Here is a 22,487-nt window from a genome sequence, read left to right as displayed (position 1 = left end):
GTAAATGGAAGGTTGGCAAACTGGTTTTTAACTTCTTGGATTGAAAAGTCCAGTTTTACAGCACATACAGAAATTATACATCAATATCTCTCTGAATATCTACAGAGTTAAGAAGACTAAATTCTTGTTCCAAAGTATTACGGAATTATTTTGTGGCCTTAGGCATTTACAAGGTCACAGAATTCTACTTAGGTGTGATGGAAGGGCTGTTTTGCAAAGTAAGAGAGGATCCAGCTCAATATCCTCTATTAGGTTTCTGGTTTCTACAGATAGATTTATATTAGTACAAATAGTCTCCTAATACTTGAAAAATATAAGGCACCAAATAGATAATAAAGGTTTCCTGAAAGAAACAGATTAGATAAATTTCAGAGTCGGTTAAGGTGCTGCACTTTCTCACTAACCTTATATGCTTAGAAAGGTTTTATTCTTTTGGAAACAAACAAACAAAACTCCTGTCAGTCCACTAACTCTGAAAACTAGTTATGAGAAATATTTCCAAGTACAGGATCTAATGCATCACCTGCTCCTTTTCTGCATGAAGAGTAAAAAAATTGATTTAAAAAAATAAAGTGCCAATACCTGCAATATCTCCAATATAAATTTTCTCTTACAGAACTCATCTAGCGTTTCGGCCGGGCTGGGCAGGCACGATTGGTCTGGGTGCCGGGATGGGGAACAGATCCCTTTGGAGGGATGGGGAACGGATCCCTTTGCCGGGATGCAGCTGTGGCGGAGCCCCGGTTCAGCACCTTGGCCAGCTCCGCGCATAGCCCGGGCGGCAGGGACACGGCACAGCCACCCGAGCGACAGGGACAGCCCCAAATGCCACCACCGCTGCCCAGAGCCCCAAAGCTGGGCCACCACCACTGCCCAGAGCCCCAGAGCCATGCCACCACTGCTGCCCAGAGCCCCAGAGCCATGCCGCCACCACCACTTCCCAGAGCCGGGCCACCACCAGCCCCCAAAACCCCAGAGCCAGACCCACACAAGTCTCCCTCCAAGGGCCATGGGGCTAGCTGGAGAGGGAGAGGATGTGGGATAATTGTCCGTGCTCCTGCCTGTTCAGGGGTTCAGGCAGTGTCTGCACAGCTGGCTTCAGCTGTGGCCTTGCTCAGAAAGCACATTTTTCATTCCTGTCATGAGACACATTTGGAGAAACTAAAATACTGAACGACACAGGTGAAAAATGAACCACAAAGAGAAAGAAACGTCAGGGAGGCAAAACTGAAGGGAAATATAAAATGAAAGCTAATATTTGCTTTTTTATTTTTTGCCTGTCACTCTAAAACAAAAATCACAACACTGTTTGTTTGTGCCTTTTTTAGAGGAAGTAACAGCAGGGTATGGGGATAAGCCACAAGACAGCTGGAAGCAAAGTACACTAGTACCTCATTGCAAGATGGGCTTGATGAAAAAAATAAAATCTGTAATCTCAGTGGAAAACAGGGTGAGCTGTGGTTGAGAAATTAACTGTGCTGGACAGCACAACTAGTAAATGAAAGCTCCATATGGATCAGGTTGACACTAAAATAGGCTGGAACAGAGTCTGGCAAGTTGACTAAGCTAAGCAAAACTTCCAAGAAAAATATTACCAAAAAATCTGAGAAAAAAAAATACAAGAATTATTAAATTTGGAGAATGTGGAGACTGTGGGGTGTGGTGGTGACTTGCATGCCTGGCATAAGAAAGCATTACAGGAATTACATAAATGGAAGAATTCATTTTGCATAAACACTACCTGAAACCCAAATGTTGAAAGAACTCCAAAGGAGATTAATATTGCAGAAATTGCTCATGCAAAGCTGTGTGGGATGATGACAGAAACAACACGGTAAGTGACCTCATCTAGCATCAAAGAAGCTGCCTCTGGCACAGGAAATAAAGCAATTGCCTCTGAACATAGGCCTCATTTGCTCCTGATAAATCTTAACGAGATGAACAAACCAGGGGAACTTAATGGTGTTTTCAAGTAAGGATACCTACCTCCATATCTACATTTCAGGAAAGTTAACTGATTTGATATTTACTACTATAAAAAACATACTTGATTTAAGTATACTGCATCTGGCAGGAAAATATTACTATTGTTAGAGCAGTCACTTGAAGAGTCTAGAGAGCAAATGTCACTTATTTCATAGTCCTAGCACAGAGAAATTTTACTTCTTCACAGCTATCCAATTGCCAAAGAATATTTAAACATTACATAACTAATTTTTAAATTCTATATTTTAATTCAGAGAGATCTTTAATTTTCTTGACAGACTTATGTCTTTGCAAAGATGGCTCAGTGTATGGCATAGAAACCTGCACCAAGAATTTCCAGGCATTTTTCCCCAAAAGGGAAAATGGAAAAAAGTTAAAAGCAAAAGAAGGTCATTTGGAAGGTTAGAAAATAAGAATGAAAACCTCACTAAATACCTGGCAGTACAGAAGAAAGGCGATCCCACCCAAATTTGATTAAAGATTTCAGCAAAGACTATTCAGTACATATTCCACCTTCAAGGCAAAAATAAAATTCCTCACTTCAATCAGTGATACAGGAAAAGTTGAAATAAATTTCCTTAATTGGATGTATTTGAAAAGGTCATTTTAAAATCACCACAAAGTAGATGGCATCACCTGGGCCTAATCCTGCCTTCATGGAAAGCAATGGTGCTCCTAAGCTACCTCAGCCCTAAAAAAGAAAACATGCTGTGTAGTTAAGGAGGGTCACAATATGTGCTGGCAGGTCAGAACAGACTACAGCCAGAGCTAAGTCTGAACCCCAGATTCCTTTTCTAGATGGGGTACAAAACTGTATTCAACACAGTAATAGCTGAGAACTGATAAAACAGAGCCCCTTTCTATTAAAAAAACCTTTCAAATCTGCAAGAGTAAAACATGCTCAGTCATGTATGAATAATAAACACTCTGCTTCTGTGTATTACTACAAGAACCTTTCCTGAGCTAGTTGCACATCTACCTGGGAAAAAAAAGAGAAATCTTTCCAGCATACCTCTTCCTGCAGTGCAAAGGTATTCAAATGAACAAAAAAATTTGGCCTTATCCTCCATATCAAGAAAATATATTCTGGTAAGGTATTACACCTGCTCACAATGCTTAGTCCAATGTATACAAGTCTAAAAAAGAAACCAGTAGGTCAGTAACTTCCACACAAGTCTGAAAAAGAAACCAGTAGGTCAGTGGCTTCCACATAAGGCAGCTCTTCATACCTCCATACTTCATACTGAACTTTTGTTCATTATTATGAGTCTGCTTGCAAGAGGAATGCATGGATTGGGACTTCCCCCCCTCCCCATCTTCGTTCCTGGACACCTGTAAATATGAAGACATCTCCTCTTGTGTCCCATATTTGTTATTGCCTTAAATGATCTGTTACTTTGGGAACAGATAGTTTCTTATTTTCCTCCATAAGAAGCCACGTGGGCTGTATTCCAGGCTAAATAGCAAATTTACCCCTAAGAACAGAAACAGCAGTTTTTCCTGGCAAGATGACTCATGCGAGGACAGGACTGTGAGGTAAGTCACAGCTTGTCAACTCTGTGCCACTGCCTCCTTGGGAAACCTCATCAAATCCATTAATCTCACTGGATCTCCAGTTTCCCTTTTTTGTGCAAAGCTTTCTTGCCTCTGGGGGACATTGGGAAGGCAAATTCATTAATCTCTGTGAAATGCTGAGAGGTCTGCTTACCACTGATTTTGGAAAAGAATCTCCATGAGAGTACATTCGCTAGAATGGGAAGAGCATTGTGTGATTTGGATCCCACATAAGAATCTGAATTAACAGGAGTGATGAAGGCTTAACACCTCTGGTGGAACTGAGGAAGCTGCAGGAGGGAAATACCTGCTGAACTAACCCAGAAAGAGTTAAGCATCTAATGGAAAAATCCCTACAGGTTTGAACTTAACGTGCAGTGACAATAAGGAAATCCATCTGGATGTAAAGCTGCAAGAAATACAAGGCATCAAGAAAGGCAGCATTCATGCTTTTTGTGAGTTAGGAGTTATTGTATCCAGCATTTGCCATGATACCTTAGATAACACGTAATTGTTCTCCAAAGGGTTCTCCACAGAGCTCGCATAATGAAGCAGGTTTCAAAAGTGCTTAGTGGGAAGAGAAGAGGGTGTCTCATGACAAACATAAATGTTCCTTGTATTTCAAAAGGAGACAGTTTCAGTAATTGAAATAAATTCTTCACACTGGTAACAGGCATGTGAACAGACCAGATTGTATTTAAGTTCAGGAAGATAATCAGAAGGAGAGAGAAGATAATCCTGCCTGGTTTTATACCCAGGGTGCTGCTCTGAGATTTGCAGACAGCCATGTCCAGCAGGAGCTCAGCAGGGTCAGCCACAGCTCCTTTATGGAAGAGCTGGGACTTAATAGCAGATGAGTCAAGAATCCAGAGTAAATTAAGAAAACCAGTATGGAGTCAGGTAAAGAACAGCAAAGACAAGGAAGAAGTTAGTTTTTTTGCAAACGTGTTTTTGGCAGTTGATTTTGTATCTCTGTGGTTTTGGGAACAAAGAGAACTGTTCCTTCCTTTGCTTGCTTCCAGAATGCACCTGTTTGCATGAAAGGAGATGGGAGACATCAAACCATCGGCAATACTCAGCAAAGCACATTTTTGTGAGACTGGAAACAAAAGAGGATAAACAAGCACAGCTCAATGAGAGCAGAAAAATTCAAATGACACTGTAGGAAATGGAAAACACTCCATTAAACAGATATGCATGCCAAGGTGATCAACTGATTATGAGGCAAGCTCAGGAGACAGTTCAGCTGGACACACTGGAGGACTTTGGCAAGTCATTTAGTCAGCATTGTCCTCACCTGTCTAAGGGAAATAATTTTCTAGTGTTTCAAAGACACAGTGAACTACCTGACTTATATGTTGATACTTGACATGCTGTGAAACTCTATAATGTGCTTATTACCATAACCTTTAATCAGGTATTTTATTAAACATGTTTTGAAATAGTGCCATTTAGAGGGTAAAATTAACAAGTAAATAAAGCAGAAAAGCAAAGTCAAAATCACAATGAGCAACACACACTGGTTATTCCTTGAGGCTGCTCATGTTTTAAACACCCTCTCAGGGCTGCTCAGTACTTTCCACTGAACACGACAGCGTCCGCTGGTGATTGACACTCAGCCATTACACTGTGCAGTTTTGTCAGCAGGAACTCAAGGAAAAAGTGAAGCTGAACACCTTTGGATAAGTGTGCACTCCTGAAAATGGCCATAATTTACTCAAGCCTCTTCCATTGATGCTGATAGGAGTAACATTTTAAGATAAGCCTGTAGAAAAAAACTGTAATTTTCTGGTTTCATAAAAAATCCTTGTTTCTTTCCCTACTGCTTTTGTGGGAAGAGGAAGCCCCAGGCATCTGACTGCAAGCTCTCAGTCACCCAGTGACTCTGACCTACAGAGCATAATACAGAGCAATCACACCTCCATGGGGTAGCTATTCACAGACATTCAAGCCTATACAGGTGAACTGGGTTCCTTGCTTTTTTGGGTTGGTTTTTTTTCCCTTTTTTTTCCTTTTCTTTCTTTTCATCTCTGAATTCTTTAGTCTGGGCAGATTTTCTTTTCTCTTTATTTTATTTCATTTTCATTATTTCACCTCCTCTGTGCCTTTGCCCCCCCTCAAAGGTACATCAATCACCACTACCAGTTTGAGCTGGGAAAGGAAGGCTACTTCAAGGTCACTGTGTAAAAAGCCCTAATGCTTTTCAGTGAAAGGGAAGGGAAAAGAGGCCATAAGTGGCTTCCTGTTTCTATTCATTGTTTAGGGAAACTCCTTAGGAAGGAAGGAGAAAGTATGCATGTGGGGAAGGCTGTATGGCCAGAGGAAGGGGGAAGGGCCATACACAAAAAGGCAGTCCTTCAAGATAATATCCCGCAAAGAGAAAAAAAACTTATTGGCATGCAAATAGATGAGTGTGAGTCGGAGAGAGATGAAGGAAACAGATGCAATTCCCCAGAGACAAGCAGTTCCCTCGAGGCCAATTGCCCGTGAAAGGGGCTGGCCATCGCTGACAAGGACAGATACCACAGGAGGGAAGTGGGGGAACTGCTACAATAAATCCAGCACGTGTTCCTTCCTGGATTTTCTCCATGCTGCCGGAGGAGCAGGCTGCATGGAGCAGCTGTGCCTCTGCTCAGCCCTGACACAACCTCTCAAGGCAGCCAGTGCTTCTGCTCACACCCTTCAGGTGGGCACAGAGGGGAAGAGGAGCTTTCACCATGGCAGAAACCTCATCACTGGCTTCCCGTCCCTCCTCTGCTTTCCTCCCAGGTGCACGTTAGTGACAGCAGAGGAGGTGCTGACCCCAAAGGGACACAGGCAGCAGAGGAGCCAGCTCCTTCAGCCACAGGCACATTCCCAAGCAGGGATGGACATCCAGGTCCACTGCCCCATCCCAAAACTGCTTCTGTTACCCAGCCCTCTGAACAGCAATTGCTGCCATCACCCTTGGGTTTGCACGCACTATTTATATTCCATATTTAAAAGAAAACTATGCTAAACACACTCCAGCGTTGTTTTACAAGTGAGGAAGTATCGCATTCATCCTTAACTGAGGGCTGGATTAAGATGCGCATACACAAGGATAAAGCCAAGTTACTACACACTATTTCTTGTTAGCAGAATATTTTGTAATGCTGTTTTCCCTAGGTTTAGGGTTTTATGTTTTCTTTGACTATGTGGGCACAGGAGAGGCAAGAGAAGTGTCATATTTTTTATTTTTATATTGTTTACCAACTACAGACTTGCAATAGAGCTGTTATATATCATCTTTCAAAACACATTTTGAGTACTGTGGCTGTTGAAATATTAGTTTTCAATACCTATTCAACTACAGTCACTTACAATGACACTATTGTTCTAGGTACCTTACTAGTACAGAATAAAAGGCAATCTCTATCTCCAAGAATTTATATTCTACAGATTACACGTAACATTTAGGCAAATCTTTTCAAATGGATATTCTTATTTTATTGCTGGAGAATTTAGATATAAGTATTTTTTCCTCAAAGGAGATTCCAATACAGAAATTCCTAACAGTGCCATTAAGAGGAAACTGTGAAAAGAATATGCTGATTTTTTTTTAATGTAAATATTTATGCAGAGCCATAGAAAATACAGGTTGTTTTTGTCACAGAGAGAAACAATGCAAGTGATTAATAATGTGGACATTATTGAACTTTCATTTCCTTTTGAGTGCTGTGATGCTGGCTTTCTGATTCCAAAGTGTTCCTACATTATGCTGCAGCAATAAGCCTCTCATCTTTAATTATCAATTCCCTCACAAAACCAGAGAGGTAAAACCTATCCGAGTCAAACAATGCCCGCCAACTGCCCTATTGCACTGCATTTCAGGCAGTCTGTGGAGAGATTGCAACACAACAAGAGAGCTAAAAAAAGCCAACCCTGGAACCTGAGATAAGGAAGCACTGAGAAAAACAGCAACCACAAGTTCTCATGGGATGAGGCTTGGCTGACGCTGGAGCAAGAAATACATGAAAGAAACAAGTGAACCGCACCCATGAAGTGACAGCTTCTCTTCAGTGATAAAGACCCAGATAGGCTCTTGCAGGCTGGGTCTCTGCCTTGGCTATTTATATCATTCAAATGGGAAAACCTACTAATATATATAAACAAGAATTCTGGAGTCAAATGGTTGGTGATTATCGACTTAATCTTCTGTATAGATTTTTTAAAATGGCATACCAAGCACATTCTACCAAAAAAAAGAGTTTGAACTGCGATGAAACCAGTTTCTGACTAAAGGATGATAAGCATAGTAGTGCAAGATTATGGATGCAGTTAAAATATATAAATTTTTTAGTGTTAGTGTCTCTGCCCCACCAGTATTTTTGGCAGTAAGACAAAAAGGCCTTGCCATCTCCAGTTTGTATTAATCTAACACAAAGTCCCAAGCACTGCAGATCCTTGGTATGGAGTAATAAAGCAAAAAATGATGATGGGGGTAAATGATGAATTCTGATTCAACCTGAAACCAAAGGCAGGTTAGTTACCTTAAATTTCATGTTCTCTTTTCATTGTAACTGTGCTCCTTTAGAACTTCTCTTCATTACCCCCTCGAAATTAAACCACTTCCCAAGTGGGCTTCCTAGAAGCCTACAAAAATAAGTGAATAATACAATTCAACACATCTCTAATCTATGCTGCTCCTCTAACTGATGCGCTGGGTTTGATAGACAACCAGAGCACAAATCAAATTCTCATTTTGGAGTTGATTTCCCTTACTATTTCAACATCACCAAGCCTGTGAATTAAACATGCCAACCTCATCTTGTCCCACCAAGTGTTGCAAACACAGCTGTGCAGGACTCCTCATCAGGCCATACACACCTGCCATGGCTTTAAGGACTAAATGATTCCATGTAAATGAAGTTGTGTTATCAGTAAGTTTTTATACCTAGAAATATTCCTGTAGACCCACATGGGTGTATTCGTGTCTGGTGGAGTTGAAAGCAAGCTGAACTTTGTTGGAGAGGTCTTAAAAGGCTGTGATGAAAGGAGCTGACTTGGATCAGATATTGGGAGGGATGGGTCATGCTCCTTTGTTCCTACACTAATGACTGTACACAGGACACACCTACTCTTTCATCTCTCAGAGACAGGTGTTGACACTCTGGATTCAGCCCTGTTCCTACATGCTTTCTTCTGCTGAACCACCTGACCACCCATCTATGAACCTCTCAGTCATGCTCTGATTTCTGTTTTGAACATGGATGAGGCTTATGTGATAAGACTGAACTGCACTCCAGCTTCATGTGCTTGCTCTGCCCTGTGGAGGGAGCAGGGGATTCAGCAGAACCCTGCACTTCCCTGCCTATATTTCATGGGAGAGAGCAGGAGAGCTCTTCCCCATCTGGCACAGGATGTCCATCCAGGCAACCACAAGAAAAGTGCATAAGAAATGAGGTCCAGTCATAAGAGAGTGGGAACATAAGGAAAAAAAAAAAAAATCATACAAAATTAAACCCAAATATGTTTAGATCCAGTTCCAGGCACTTATATCCAGAGAAAGCAGAACTTTCTCTGGATATAGCTAGGTACACTGCTGCTCTTGCCTCTAGAAAAACTCAGGAGTTAGAGATTTTGGAGATTTACCCTTAACGGCTCCATATGTCTGCTGGATAATGCAGTAAAATTAGAGCTGCATTATCCAGCAGACATAGACAACAAGACAGGATTTGAAGACAAGCCATTACAGCATAAACAAACAAGCAAACAAAAAAAAAAGTGGTGTAACTAGAAGGCATGGTCCAAAAAATGATGAAAACTGCAATATGGACAGAATTGCAATGGTGAAATGATTTACCATGTAGATTAATGCCTTCTAAACAGGACAGGATTGAAAGTCAATACTTCAGTTTATTGATTTTGGCAATGATTTGGATTTCTTACATCTTTCAGCAGTATGAATGAAACACCCTGTAGGATGCTACTGATGAAAAACAGGCTTTATGCTTGTAACTTGGAAACTATTAAAAATAATGACAGCAAATTGCAATGAAGGCAACTACATAATGCTCTACACACTGTTCATCAAGGAAAGTTTCAAGGTTAGAAACTAAGGAAAACCATGAACCACAAATACTATTTAGAACAGGTCTGTTTTTAAACAAGGTAAGGCAAAGAAAAAAAAATGTGACCTCTAGCAGTCACACCTTTAAAATTCAAACTGTAACAAACACTATCATGTTTTCCTTCATTTTATGCTATATACAAACTTTTCAAATGTTTGCTCATTAAAGACCCAATCGGCAAAAATTAGCTACTTTTGATGTACATTTGATGTATGCTTAAAAATTAATCACTTAAATTCTGCACTAGGTATTGTATGGATGGCTCAGCCATGGTATTTTCCTCATGCAATGTCTGATATTAATTCTAATCTCAGACTGCTCTCTACTGGTAATAAATTATGTTAAAACTCATTAAATATCTGCAATCCCAGAGACATATAAAGAACTGCAGCTGGCACATATTCTGTCTTTGAATTGATGCAGGAATGAGGGGGCTTGAGAAAGCAACATGAATCTGAAATAAAGAGGAAAATGCAAATGTTTAAGCCAAAAGCTTTTTATTGACCCATCATTCCCTATTCCTGGTCCCACTGAACTTGGTACCAAAACACGCAGCTGTCCCAGATTGTTTGGTAGGGGCTTGGCCTTCTGAACATAAATAATTCTATCTGCAGTCATGCAGGATGGGATTTGGAAGAACAAAGCATGCAGGCTGCAAGTGGAGACAATTTGATCCTTGCGCTACTTCAGCATTTCTTGAATGCCAAAGATGTCTTTGGGACAACTTTGTTACAACTACTGGGCACAAAATAATTTTTTCTTTTTACAATTTCATACCTTAAATTGTCTGGTAACACTGGGAGGCACCAATCTAAACCTGTAACAGAGCCTCAGTACCCCACACTGTAGCACTGCCATTTCCCTTAGCCCTGTGGCATATATGTATTATAGCTGATAGTAAAGTATTACTGTTCACAGTCTGATCTTACTTCTTTTAAGGTACTGAAACCTCTTTTAAGACCTCTCTGAGGGGCACACGCTCTGAACCTCAGGGAGAGAAAGCTGGACACTGTGGTTTGCTTTTCTTTACAAGTAGTCAGACTTCAGGCCATGCTGAGGTCCCAGTTTGAACCTCACTAGTTCCTGAGGCAAGAGCCCTTGACACAGACCAGGCACAAACACCAGCTGCTCCAGTGCTCACTTTTTCAGACCAGCCTCCCAGAAATAAAACCAAACCCACAAACCAAAACAAACCCCAATTATTATTGTGAGACAAGTTGAAGTCCTTTCCCTTTGTCTCTCCTTCCCACTTACTCTGCAGAGTTTGACTCTATCTCCCTGTCACTCTTTCAAACAATCTTTGCTTTCCTGGCACAGATTTACACAAGAAGGGAAAGAAGTTAATGCCAGGGATTATTCACCCTGCTCAATGCACCATGTGAGAGCTTTGGCCTGGATACCTCTGTTGTTCCTCTCTGTGTCCTGTGCCACCTGTTGCTCATTTTATTTTCCACATGTTCTTTAGTAACTGCCCAGACTTAACTCTGTTCTTGATAGAGTCATAACTTACCTTCTGCTTTGTGGTTCCACTCATCTCCTGCACCCCCAATTTTTTTTGCTAAGATGGTTCATTAACCATTTTTTAACATTGGCACAAACACAATATTTTGTTTCGCTCATCCTTAAAGTCTGAATCTATTGCAATCATTAAGATAAACTGAAATCTAGGAATGGGAAGACAATTGAAAAAAACTAAAAAAAATTCTACATAATCTGGGTTATAATGGAAGTACTGGCTGATCTGTTGCCACCCTCTGAGTCAAATTATTCAAGTGTGATAATTGCTTGCAAACATATGGAACACATGAAAAAAACTCTTGTAGATCTGGAGAGTTCAAAAGTCTCTCATATTGAGATCTTGCTTCCAGTGAATTGAATTGGATTCAATTCATTTCATAGTCTAGCAAGAATGTTAATGAACAAAATCTGAGTTGCTCTATGACTTTAGAATAATTTAAGCAGTGTTTGGGACCTTCTTACTTGGAGAAGCCTAGCTCCAAACACCCCAGCACTGCATGACAGAACCCTTTCCAGCAATCCTGTCAGAAGAATGATCCCAAAGGAGCCCCCCATGGCTAACAGTCTCCATAGCTGTGCTGCAGGACCCCCTGGGCCATGGAATGACCCCACAGTGGGACTCTTGTCTCTGTTCAGGGGCTCAAAGTCAAGGCAAGATCTTGCTGCAGACCTGAACTGCACTTCCAAAAAGGGAACTCATAGAATTATAGAAAGGCTTGGGTTGGAAAGGACCTTAAAGATCACCTTGTTCCAACCCTGCTGCCGTGGGCACCTTCCACTACCCCAGGGTGCTCCAAGCCCTGTCTAAGCTGGCCTTGGACACTTCCAGGGATGGGGCAGCCACAGCTGCTCTGGGCAGCCTGTGCCAGTCACAGAAAAGACTCTTTTCTTAATATCCAATCTGAACCTACTCTGTCAGTTTGAAGCCATTCCCCCTTGTCCGGTCGCTACATGCTTTGTAAATTGTCACTTTCCATCTTTCTTGTAGTCTCCCTTCAGGTAGTGGGAGGCCACAATTCATGCTTCTGGCCACTGAATTTCAGGGGATGGATATACAGCAGCTCTCGCCCTGCCAAAGCAGCTTGTCCTGAAACCTTTCTCCTAGTGTCAACGTGAGAAATTGATGGTTATTTCAAATTTCATAGACAATGCAACATTATTTACTGAGCTGCTCAGGAAACATGGCAGTGCAGAACATTCATCTCAGCACTGAGCTACACAGCAACTTATCACAATTCCAATGAAAAAGAATGCTCTGATGAAAAAATTCAAAAACTAAAAAAAAACCATCACAAAATAAAACCAACGTAAAAAAAAGTCCAAACTCCCCCTCCCAAAAAAAAAAAAACCCAAAAACCCTAAAAGGAAAAAAAACCCCAGCCCTAAAAAAACCCTTAAAGCAAACCCAAACTTCTCCCATTCCACAAAACAGGCATTGTTCCAACCATCAGCCAAACAACTCAGGTTGGAGATGTTACTGCCCAATTATTACGTGACTGGTTATTGGATAGAGTTGACAAATATTTCCTCCGCTTTCCTTTGCTTCAAAGTTGGCACTGCTCTTCTGCCTTTTGGAAGAACTGGAGCTCTTGCCAGACTGCTTGGCACTGCTCTAATTGACAATTTTAGGGCAGTAAATTAGAAGGGTTTTTCATGTTGTTTTACTTCTAATTTTAATCAGACATAGAACCACTTGGCACACCAAGCCACACACTCTTCCGTGCAAGTTTGCAGTGCCTCCATAAAAATATCCTCATTGAAATGTAACTTAACTTTAAAAGAGTCACACAAAAGCAATGTGCTGACTAAATGCGCTAGGACGGTGCGCTGAGAGACTGAATTCCAATTTCAGCCATGCCAGTCATTTGGCATTAAAATATGCACCAGCTGTGAGTGTTTGGATCTCGATAAGTCAGAGTGTGCTGGAAAGCTGACAAGATACTGCTGTGAAAATGTTTCCAGCCCCTAATCTCGGCTGTCTCCTCTTTTTCATATTTTGCTACCCATGTTGGTGCATGATATAGGGAGAAATAAATGCAAAATCCAAGGAAGATGTGCATGGGGTGACACCAGTGTTTATAGAATTTGTAAGATAGCGCTGCCACTCACACAGCTCTGGACTCCTCTTTGATGAGTTGTCTCTGGTCAGCCTTTCTAAATTGCAAATTTCTTTTCCTTCTGTGAGAAAGAGCCCAGTATTAGTAAAACTGGGATATGGAACATAGCTGGGACAGGGAGGAATAGTGGGGTTGAAATCCACAGAGAGCTTTTCAAATTGGGACACTAGCTGCTGTCAAAGGAGCTGAAAAATGATTCTTGACGAGGAGGTATTTTTGGACTGATTTATTAGTAGAGCATATCATTCTGTAAACTCCTTTTTGAGCAAATATTTCTTTCCCTTCTCTCTATTATTTATTCATATCCACATTAAATCTCATACACAAGCCACCAGATTCTAACCTGCTGAGGAGGGCAAAGCAGTATGCTTCCCATCTGTTCTACTTAGCCTGCAAGATGCTCTGGATCTTACCCTGCCTTTCCAGAAGGAAAATCTTCCCCCTTTGTTGCAACCCTCTTCCCAGCCACAAAACAGGGGTAAGTAGGGGTGAGGAAGGCTGCAAATTCACCTCTGAGTCTGAACTTTCTGTAGCAGAAAGCTGGAAAAGGACAGCCTAAAAGCAACAAGCTTTGCTGGGTTTCAGCAGTCACAGCTGCTGAGGCCAAGTTTGGTGCTCTGCAGTGGTCACCATCCTCCTCCTCCTCACCTCCCTGCCAGCTTCAAGGGAGGCAGGAGAGGACAACACACAGAACCTGGGCAGCTGCAGAGAGCAGGAACCCCTCAGTGTGCACCCTGGCCTGCCTCTCCTGCTGCTTTGCAGAGGTCAGGTGTGAAGGGAAGGCGAGGAGAGGACAGCCCTGCCTGGACCTGGACATTGCTGCTCCAGCCACAGGGCAAGGACAGCCTGCAGAAGGGCAGGAGCTACAGAGCTGCTCTGTGCCAACATAATTCACATTTTTTACTATCTCGATCAAATTCTCAAAAGCTAGCAGGATTCTAGCTTCAGCTCAAGGATGTTTTAGCAATGTAAAGTCCTCATAAACCCTCTAGCCTGGGGAGAGTTTCATCCATTAAAGCGAGACAGAGAAATACCAGAAACATGCATTTATCCAAAGGTTCAACTACACTCCCCCTCCAGAGCCATCCCCTGGTACTGCCATGAATGCAGCTTTGGCTGGGAACACCCCAACCCTACACACACACTCATGGTATTTAATATCAATTAATGTTTTATCAAAATCACGAGTAAGTAGAAGGAGGACACTAATTACAGAACCTGGTATTAAAGAGAAACTGCTGCAGTAGATCCTTTTTCCCCAAATGAGGTCTGCAGGGGAATTATATAATTAAGGTACATGCAGAAAAAACCTGTGAGCTAGCCAAAGCAGTGTTTTATAATCAAAATACCATTCCACAAATGCAAAGGTCACCTTACCTAAAACTCAGCAAAACTGAAAAGAAGTAATTTGATGAATCGAATAGAGAAGTGCTTTTTTAAACTCCTTTTCATAGAAATAAAAAATAAAACAACATACATATCTTATGGCCAATGTCTGAAAGTAAAAAAGCAATCAGGTACAACCATTAAATCCAAAGGAGTTTCCCATCTCCAGTCAAGCTTACTGCAGGGAAAACAGAGCAAACTAATTATGATGTAAATCCACAATGAATGATGCAGAAATAGTATGCAGTGTAAACAATAATTTTGAAAATCCCAGTTTATATCAGCACTGATCTGTTTTATACACTCCAGAACTGTAACTCAGAAAAGATATTTTTGCACTAATGAGAGACTTCTACTTTTTAATCAAAGAATAAATTAAAGCATTTTCAAAAGCATGCCAGCCTCATTAATTAGTTCCATTAAAATGTAAAAGATGAGTACATACATTTGCCTCACTTTGTGCTTGCATCTCTTTACCTTAAATATCCTATCATGTATTATTACAGGCTTGGCTGGAAATAATATCTATTATTAATATTCCTTGATACCTCTCATTAGACGATACTGCATTCAATTGTTTACAATTTATCTCAATTATAACCATTTGGGCTGAAGTTTTCACAGTGGGAATTTTAGGGAATTTCAGCCAAAGCACTGCATTTTCCAAGGATGAAACAAGGGGAAATAAACAATTTAACCTGGGAAAAAAAAAGAAGAAGAAGAAAAAAATCTAGCAATTGCTTCTTAAACATAAAAAAAAATCCAAATTAATCAATTTCAGAAAAAACATTTTGGAAAAGGTTTGAAATCTAAGAGAAGGCTACTTCATGCTGTCCCAATAAAATCAACTGGCATTTAGGAATGACCATTTTGCTTTCCACAAACCAATTTACTGATCAAAGGATGGTGAAACCTTCCAGCTTCATTCCTTGATTTCACCAATCTAAAAGTGAGAAAGAACCAGGATGGGGACTCTGCTGGCTGCCCACCCAGATCGAGTGACTTCCACTGTGGGCTCCTGCATCCACCAGGTTAAAAGCTCCATTTGCTCGTGACAAAGCTCATATTTCCCCCAACATCTTCCCACGCAGAGGCTGATAGAACACAATCTGGGCAGCTTCCCTTAGCTGAAATGTGGGAGATCTCTGTAGATTTAGGCATTTCAGCACTTTTAAACACCTTACACCCCTAGCAGGTATTAGGACAATGCCTCAGGACAGAATTGCTTTATATTCAATTCTCTTTCCAAAGCTAGAAAATCACCCAAATCAAATACCCACACAGCATTTTCAGAAATGTTTTTGGATGGGCACACTTATCACTCAAGAGTGAGGAAATGCTAAATAGAAGCTTCTCTCTGCAGCCATAAGTCATTCCTCTTTTTGTAAGAATTATCCTAGTCTGTCTATTTTCCCCACAGGGACAATTTCATCCAGTGCACAGCAGGAATCACGTTCACTAAATGAGCAACGATTCAATAATTTCTCCTTCTGTCACTGTTCATTACTGGTCTAGAGCCTTACTTTTTGCATACTATTTAGTCCAAGTTCTAAACCAGCATTGTTTCTGTATTTGCCAGTGCAGTATCAGACCATTTCCAACACACTAATTGACTTATTTTCCCAATTTCCCTGCATGATAAGGGGGTTTATTATTCTCAATGCGAAATGGCAAACAGAGTCCTTTTGTGTGTGGCATAAGCTGAAGGTGGGGCTTGAAAGCAAAAGCCGAGTGAGTACAGGATGAAAAAAAGCCTGTTTAACTCCTGGCCATGCTCACAAATTGGAGAATTGGAGCCATGTCTAACAAAACTGACCAAACCTGCAAAGATGAGGGCCCATTACTGCAGATACAAGCTGCACCAAGGCAAACAGCCTGCTTTGCAAAGCTCTGCCAAACTCTAAGGACACATACTCACTAGCAGCAAGGAAATATATTGGTGCTGCTAAGGGCCAGAGTAACTTCTGTTGCACAAGATCTACTACAGCCTGAGTGACAGTGGTCTCCAGCAAACACCCAAAGCCCTCAGCTCAGCTCCCAGCCAAAGGGCAGCAGGGTGGTTTGGTCAATGCTCAGTAGGCTGGCCAAGTTCAAGGTGCATGACCGGAATTATGGTCACTTTCAAGGGCAGCCCTGGCTGCTCAGGAAAAGCCTTGCTGCAGCTCCAGAGCCCCCTGAAGCAGCTGTGGCTTTCACAAGAGGCGACTCCATTAAACAGCTGTGAATGGAGCAAGAATTTACTCTACTGTGACTTTATTTTCTGTGATTTTATCTACTTATCTTCACTGAATAAAGCGATTTGAGCCTGATTTTATTGTCTCATCGGTCAGACTAACAGGTGTCCCAGTTGAAAGAGTTACCAGTAGATGCATGTTTCCTCTGAAGCTGAAGGAATGACTTTTTTGGTTCTGTCTCAAATGAAGGGATTCTTTAAAGAGGAAGAACCAGTAAACACATTTGTTTAATACAGTATTACCACTACACATTAATATATAAGATTAGCAAACCCAGCCCACTGTTATAAATGTAGAAAGCATGTAAAAATGAAATTTCTCTGAGTGTACTAAACACTCTCCTCGTGATACTAAGCCCTATTCTGTGTGAGCTGACAGTACTGCCACATTGACTGCAAGTTGACAGCTGAGTTAAGAAGTGTAACACTATGATATAGAGGTGTCAAGATTGCTGAAATTAATACTGGGATGTGCAGTGCTTAGCTTGTTGACTCAGCTAACTTAGGTGTGGTGGAGAAGCAGTATCATATGACAGCAGAGGCACTGCAATGTAGCATAAAGTAAAGCTATTTCTTTTTGGAAATATTTCTGATGCTTTCTTAGAAAATGTATATTTTATACTAGACTTTAGCTGAAGAAATCAGTTTCCTGCACAGGCATATGTCTGTTATTACAGATGGGGAAAATGTAGCAGAGATGGAGCTACTCAGAAGGAGAGCAGCCAAGTGGATGATTTAGGATTCTGAATTACAGTGCCCTTTCCCCCACTCTAACCAATAGACTCTAATCCCTGGAAGACAAAGGTTTTTTTACTGTTGCAATAAGTGGTACTCTTTCAGATCCCACTTGTGCCACTGAGCTGTACAAGAAGATGACTCAGAACCAGGCTGTAAGGCTGGGGAGAGGTTCCAGAGCCTCCTTTATCAAGAGAGCACATGGCTACTGCCCATTCAGGGGAGAGGCTGCTCAACACAAAAAACTGAGGACATGCTTTCAAATTGAGCAGTTCCAACATCATCCAGCAGAGATAACAGTAGCTCTCTGCCTCATGCTGTCAAATCCTTTGCAATGGCTTACATATTCTGTTCATCTCTCTTCAAGTATTATCAGGGTCCTTTCACCCTTAATCATTACAGGGTGTTTTCTCTCTCCTTTTAAGTTATCTTAGTCTGATATGGGAGACTACTGGGGTATCTTGAAGTCAGTTAGCACACCTGAGTAACCAATCTGTTGCTCTGAAACACATAGTAAGACAAACTGTCTTCTACTGAAATTGTTCCAGTACAGAAGAATCAAAATTTCAAAATTTGGATCTAGAATTTCATATCATTCTTTCTGAGAACATGGAAATTTCTTGTCTTACCCAGAGCTGCTCTATGCTTTGCATTTGCTTTACTGCGGGGAGCTCGAGATCAGCCCCAGTCTTGGGAGGTTCCCAGAAAGCTCAGACATCCTGACAATGAGCACACTGAGGCTCTGACGTGGATCCCATGGCTTCCTGCATGAACAGTGCTCCTTCACATCCAAGGGCACTCAATTCTGACTGACTCAGCCTCGGAGCAGACACCATTTTAACAGCACTACCACTGATGCTGACCCTACTGCAGTGAACTCCAGGATTGCCTCACTGGGTTCTGAGTGCAGCTGTGCAAATGACAGATTTCCCTAGAACACCCATGGTTTGGAATATCCTGGTGGGGGGTGAATCACCTCAGGCTGAGCAAGAGCTGAATGCTCATCTCTCATAGTCTAGGTATGTACTCTGCCCACTGGCTGTTGTGCAAAGCCCTCTGCTCAGAACCTCTGCTTCTGGATCAGACAGGAGAAGGAAGGAAACAGCCTCTTGTCAGACTTCACCACTACCCACTGATGTCTGACAGCTCACCCAGAATTCACGGAGTAAATGTCAGCCTTTCCCTTAGTCCCAGCAGCATTAATGCAGTCTTTGTTCAGCATGTTTTATAACCTCCGCAGCTCGTTACTGCTTCAGAAGAAAGCCCTCCTGCCTGACACTGTATTCACCAGATCTAATAACTCCCTTTAGCCACTCAGGGACACACTAAATCATCGTGCAAATTCTATATTTAGGGTGTCCATGGAACAGGATTCAACTGGAACAACCAATAGAGTGTCACACAAGTGCAAGCCATAAGAGGTGTGCCTCGCTGCTGCCAGCCAGGGCACTGTTGTACCACACTTACTAAATGGACATCAGGAGAGCTTTTGAAGAAGAACTGGAACCATAACTTTTTAAAAATAATTCCATTTTTGTCACTCTTCTTTCTTACTCTATGGAGAAAACACGTTCCACTGAGAAACACTAAGAATATCTATTCCATCAGTCATACTTTTTAGGCTAAGCTTAAGTCAAGGGTGTAGACACCAGAGAAAAACACCAGTAGGGCTTGTTTCTGCTAAAACTAGGGGCTTGCATAGCCTGACCAGGTACATCACAAATGATAACAGACTTGATGAAGACAGACACATTAACACAGGGCAGTTTTAAAGCTAATCTGATGTGAAGAAGGTGTTTAATTTCCTGTTTCTTCTCTAGGCAGGTAATGACATTATACCTTTATATCTACCTATGTCTATCCATCTATATATATGTTCAGCTTGAGTTTTTCAAATTGGTTTAAAATATTTCACTGCGATACCAGTTACAGCAGCAAAAGGAAAATTACCAAATATCTCAAACCTCTTAGGCAGCCATGTATATAAGCTCATTGTAACATGTATACAGATACTTACATTCCAGGCTCTACAATGGCCACTTTATGGTTTTAAGTACATATTTCCTACAGACAAAGAAATCTGAGGTCGTCAGTTATTACATTCGTGTTACCTGAACATCTTGCATTTTAGTAAAGTTTCCATGCACAAGCAATATTAACATCTGTTTCAAGGATCTCTGCTGGAATTGTAGCTTCACACAGCCAAATTGCCTATGCTTCCACCAGGGAAACGGCTATTTATTTTATGCAGCCATCTGGGCTCTAAATACTATGTTTTGTCATTTGTGGTCTTGTTTTCCAGGGTTTCTTATATGAAATTTGATTCCTTCGTAACTTATTTCTTCTGTAAATGACATTTTTTTTAGTAATCAAACTTGTGAATGAATGTTTTATTAGAGACTTACAACATCAGTGTCAATTCATAAATATTTTGGATTAAGAGCCAAACCCTAATTGCAGCAGCTTTGATGGTCTACAGTTTTTTTTTGCTGTGGAATCATATGTAAATATAAACTTTACAAGCCCATCTCCCAGTTAGATGAAGGACATATGTTGTTGCAGAATTTAATACTTCAGGATGATACTGGTCAAGTTGTTCAAACACAGACTCTTGTCATCTCAGAGCCCAGACCTCATCATTTTAAACAAAGGGTATGATGGTAATGACTAACAGTAAAAACAGATTTTCACAAACCTTTATCTACTTTATTTTTGTTTGGATTATGACAGAAATACAAGTATTTCTTTCTCTCCTCATATGGTACCTTCTCAGATATCCATCCCTTTAATAGATTTTAGTACCAAGTCACAATCAAGAAAGTACCAGGTGTCTTGGAAAGTCATTTAGAGAGATGGTAAGAAACCCTGCATGAGAAGGGAACAGCTGACTTTCCCAATCCCTGTTTGCTGTAGTCACAAACTGGTTTGTGTTCCATCACAGAGCTCACTGACTGACACAAGGGAGTCAAGAGCAGGACTGCAAGCCCCCTCAAATCTGCTCATTGCTCTCTACATATACAACCAACACTCTCTTTTTATAGAGCTCTCTGTGATGTAGACTGAATGCTCCATCCTTGCACACAAGCAGGCCAAGAGATATCCCCTGCACAAGAGCCAATCCAACAACAGCTCACCTTCTGCAGCCCAGGTACACCTCTTCCCTGGATATATCCTCCAGCAAGGGGGGATTCTCTCACTCTTCCCACCAAGGGTTAATTCCCTTCCCACTGTTGCTGTGTGGAGGAGGCCACACAAACCAGCTGGCACTGATCAAGATGCCCTTTCCTCTCTGTGAAAGGGATAAGGCAGGTAGCAAGCTACACCACAAGGAATAAAGCCATCCTGGGGAAGCACATGGCTAAGACAAACAATATAACCTTATTCAGTTTACTCTTCTCCCCCCCAGACTAATCACTGGGCAAAATAACAGCTCTATTCTCACTGCTGGGACTGAAGCTCCTTCCCAATGGCAGCTCCAGTGACCCTACATGTCCCCACCTGACACCAACTCACCCTACACTCAGTCAGACCAGGTTTCCTTACCAGCTCAACCCCAGGGTTCCTGCAGCAGAGTCTCAGATGTCTCATTCCACAAAGCAATTTATCCACAGCACAATAACACAGGAACAGCTCACTCTGAGCTAGCTGCACTAAATGTATTCCTCAACACCATCACCTTAGGTTATTTGTCTCACCTTATCCTCCCTGTGCAATCCATGCTCTTTCTGCTCTCCTGCCTTGTTCTTGGCCTTCTTTTCACCCAGGTGCAGGTGGCACCACCCACCACCCAGCTGGCCTAATCATCAGCTTCATCATCTTCACCTGGCTCAGGCACTAAATGGCTGCTGGCAAACATCTTCCAGGCAGCTATCTCAATCTCTTCCTCCAAGTTACTTCTTAAAACCTCTTCTTCTAAGAACACTTTTATATAATATACTTTTATATAACAAATTTTCAGAGACAAGGAGGAGCCAACCACAAACCCAGAGAAATCTACTGATAGTAGGTTTTGCCTACACTGCTGTCAACAGGTGCATAGCATTTGTAAGGAGACAATCAAATCTGAAAGGATTTGAAACCCTTTTCAGCTGGTTGTTTGAATGAATAAAGAAATAATTACTCTTTCCTCCGAGGCTAAACTCAGGCAGATTGACAGAATTGTCTCCTTGCTCAACAGCAGAAAAGATGAGTAAAACAGGTCTAAGCAGCTTTGAGGAATGAGCCTTGTCTATAGAGGAAGCTCTACCTCCCTTCACTTTAGCCTGTGACATTAACCAGTGGCCTCTTAAGTGTCTGAGCACTTTCATTTCCCTGAAGTCACTGAGGCCAGGAAGGCAACAGCTAGGAGGAGGCCAGTGTTGGGTCATGATCTAGTTCACCCTGGATGACAATTACCAGCCAGGTGTGGGTGTGAAAGGCACTGGTTGGAGGGATGTTTGATGCCTGCCAGCATGAGACCTGGCTCAGGTACGTGCCATTCCCATTAACTGCGACACTTGAGCAAATTTTACTTAAAATTAAGTGGAGAAGCAAATTGTGAGACTCTGCAGCTGACTGGGTATGGAACCTCAGGCTGGATAACACCTTCCCTACCCTGTCATGATGAGTAACCCCAAATTTCGTTACAGATTGCAGGGGTTCACTAAAGCAGTCTGACTACATGATGTGATAAGAATAATTATGATCTACTCATCTTTTTCATAGTAGTCATTAAATTGCTGTGTCTGTAACAGGCTTAATAACAAGGTGATGAGTGAATGGGGGAGAAAAAAATAATTTACTTGTCTCATTGGTCATTGTTTCCTATATGACTGGGATGTCTGTTTGGGGAAAACTGAAAATGGAGAGAGAATTCCAGCACAGGAG

This window comes from Lichenostomus cassidix, chromosome 4A, assembly GCF_008360975.1.
Source record: "Lichenostomus cassidix isolate B80296 chromosome 4A, HeHo_3.0, whole genome shotgun sequence".
Classification (NCBI taxonomy): Eukaryota; Metazoa; Chordata; class Aves; order Passeriformes; family Meliphagidae; genus Lichenostomus; species Lichenostomus cassidix.
Note: the sequence above shows the minus strand (reverse complement) of the source record.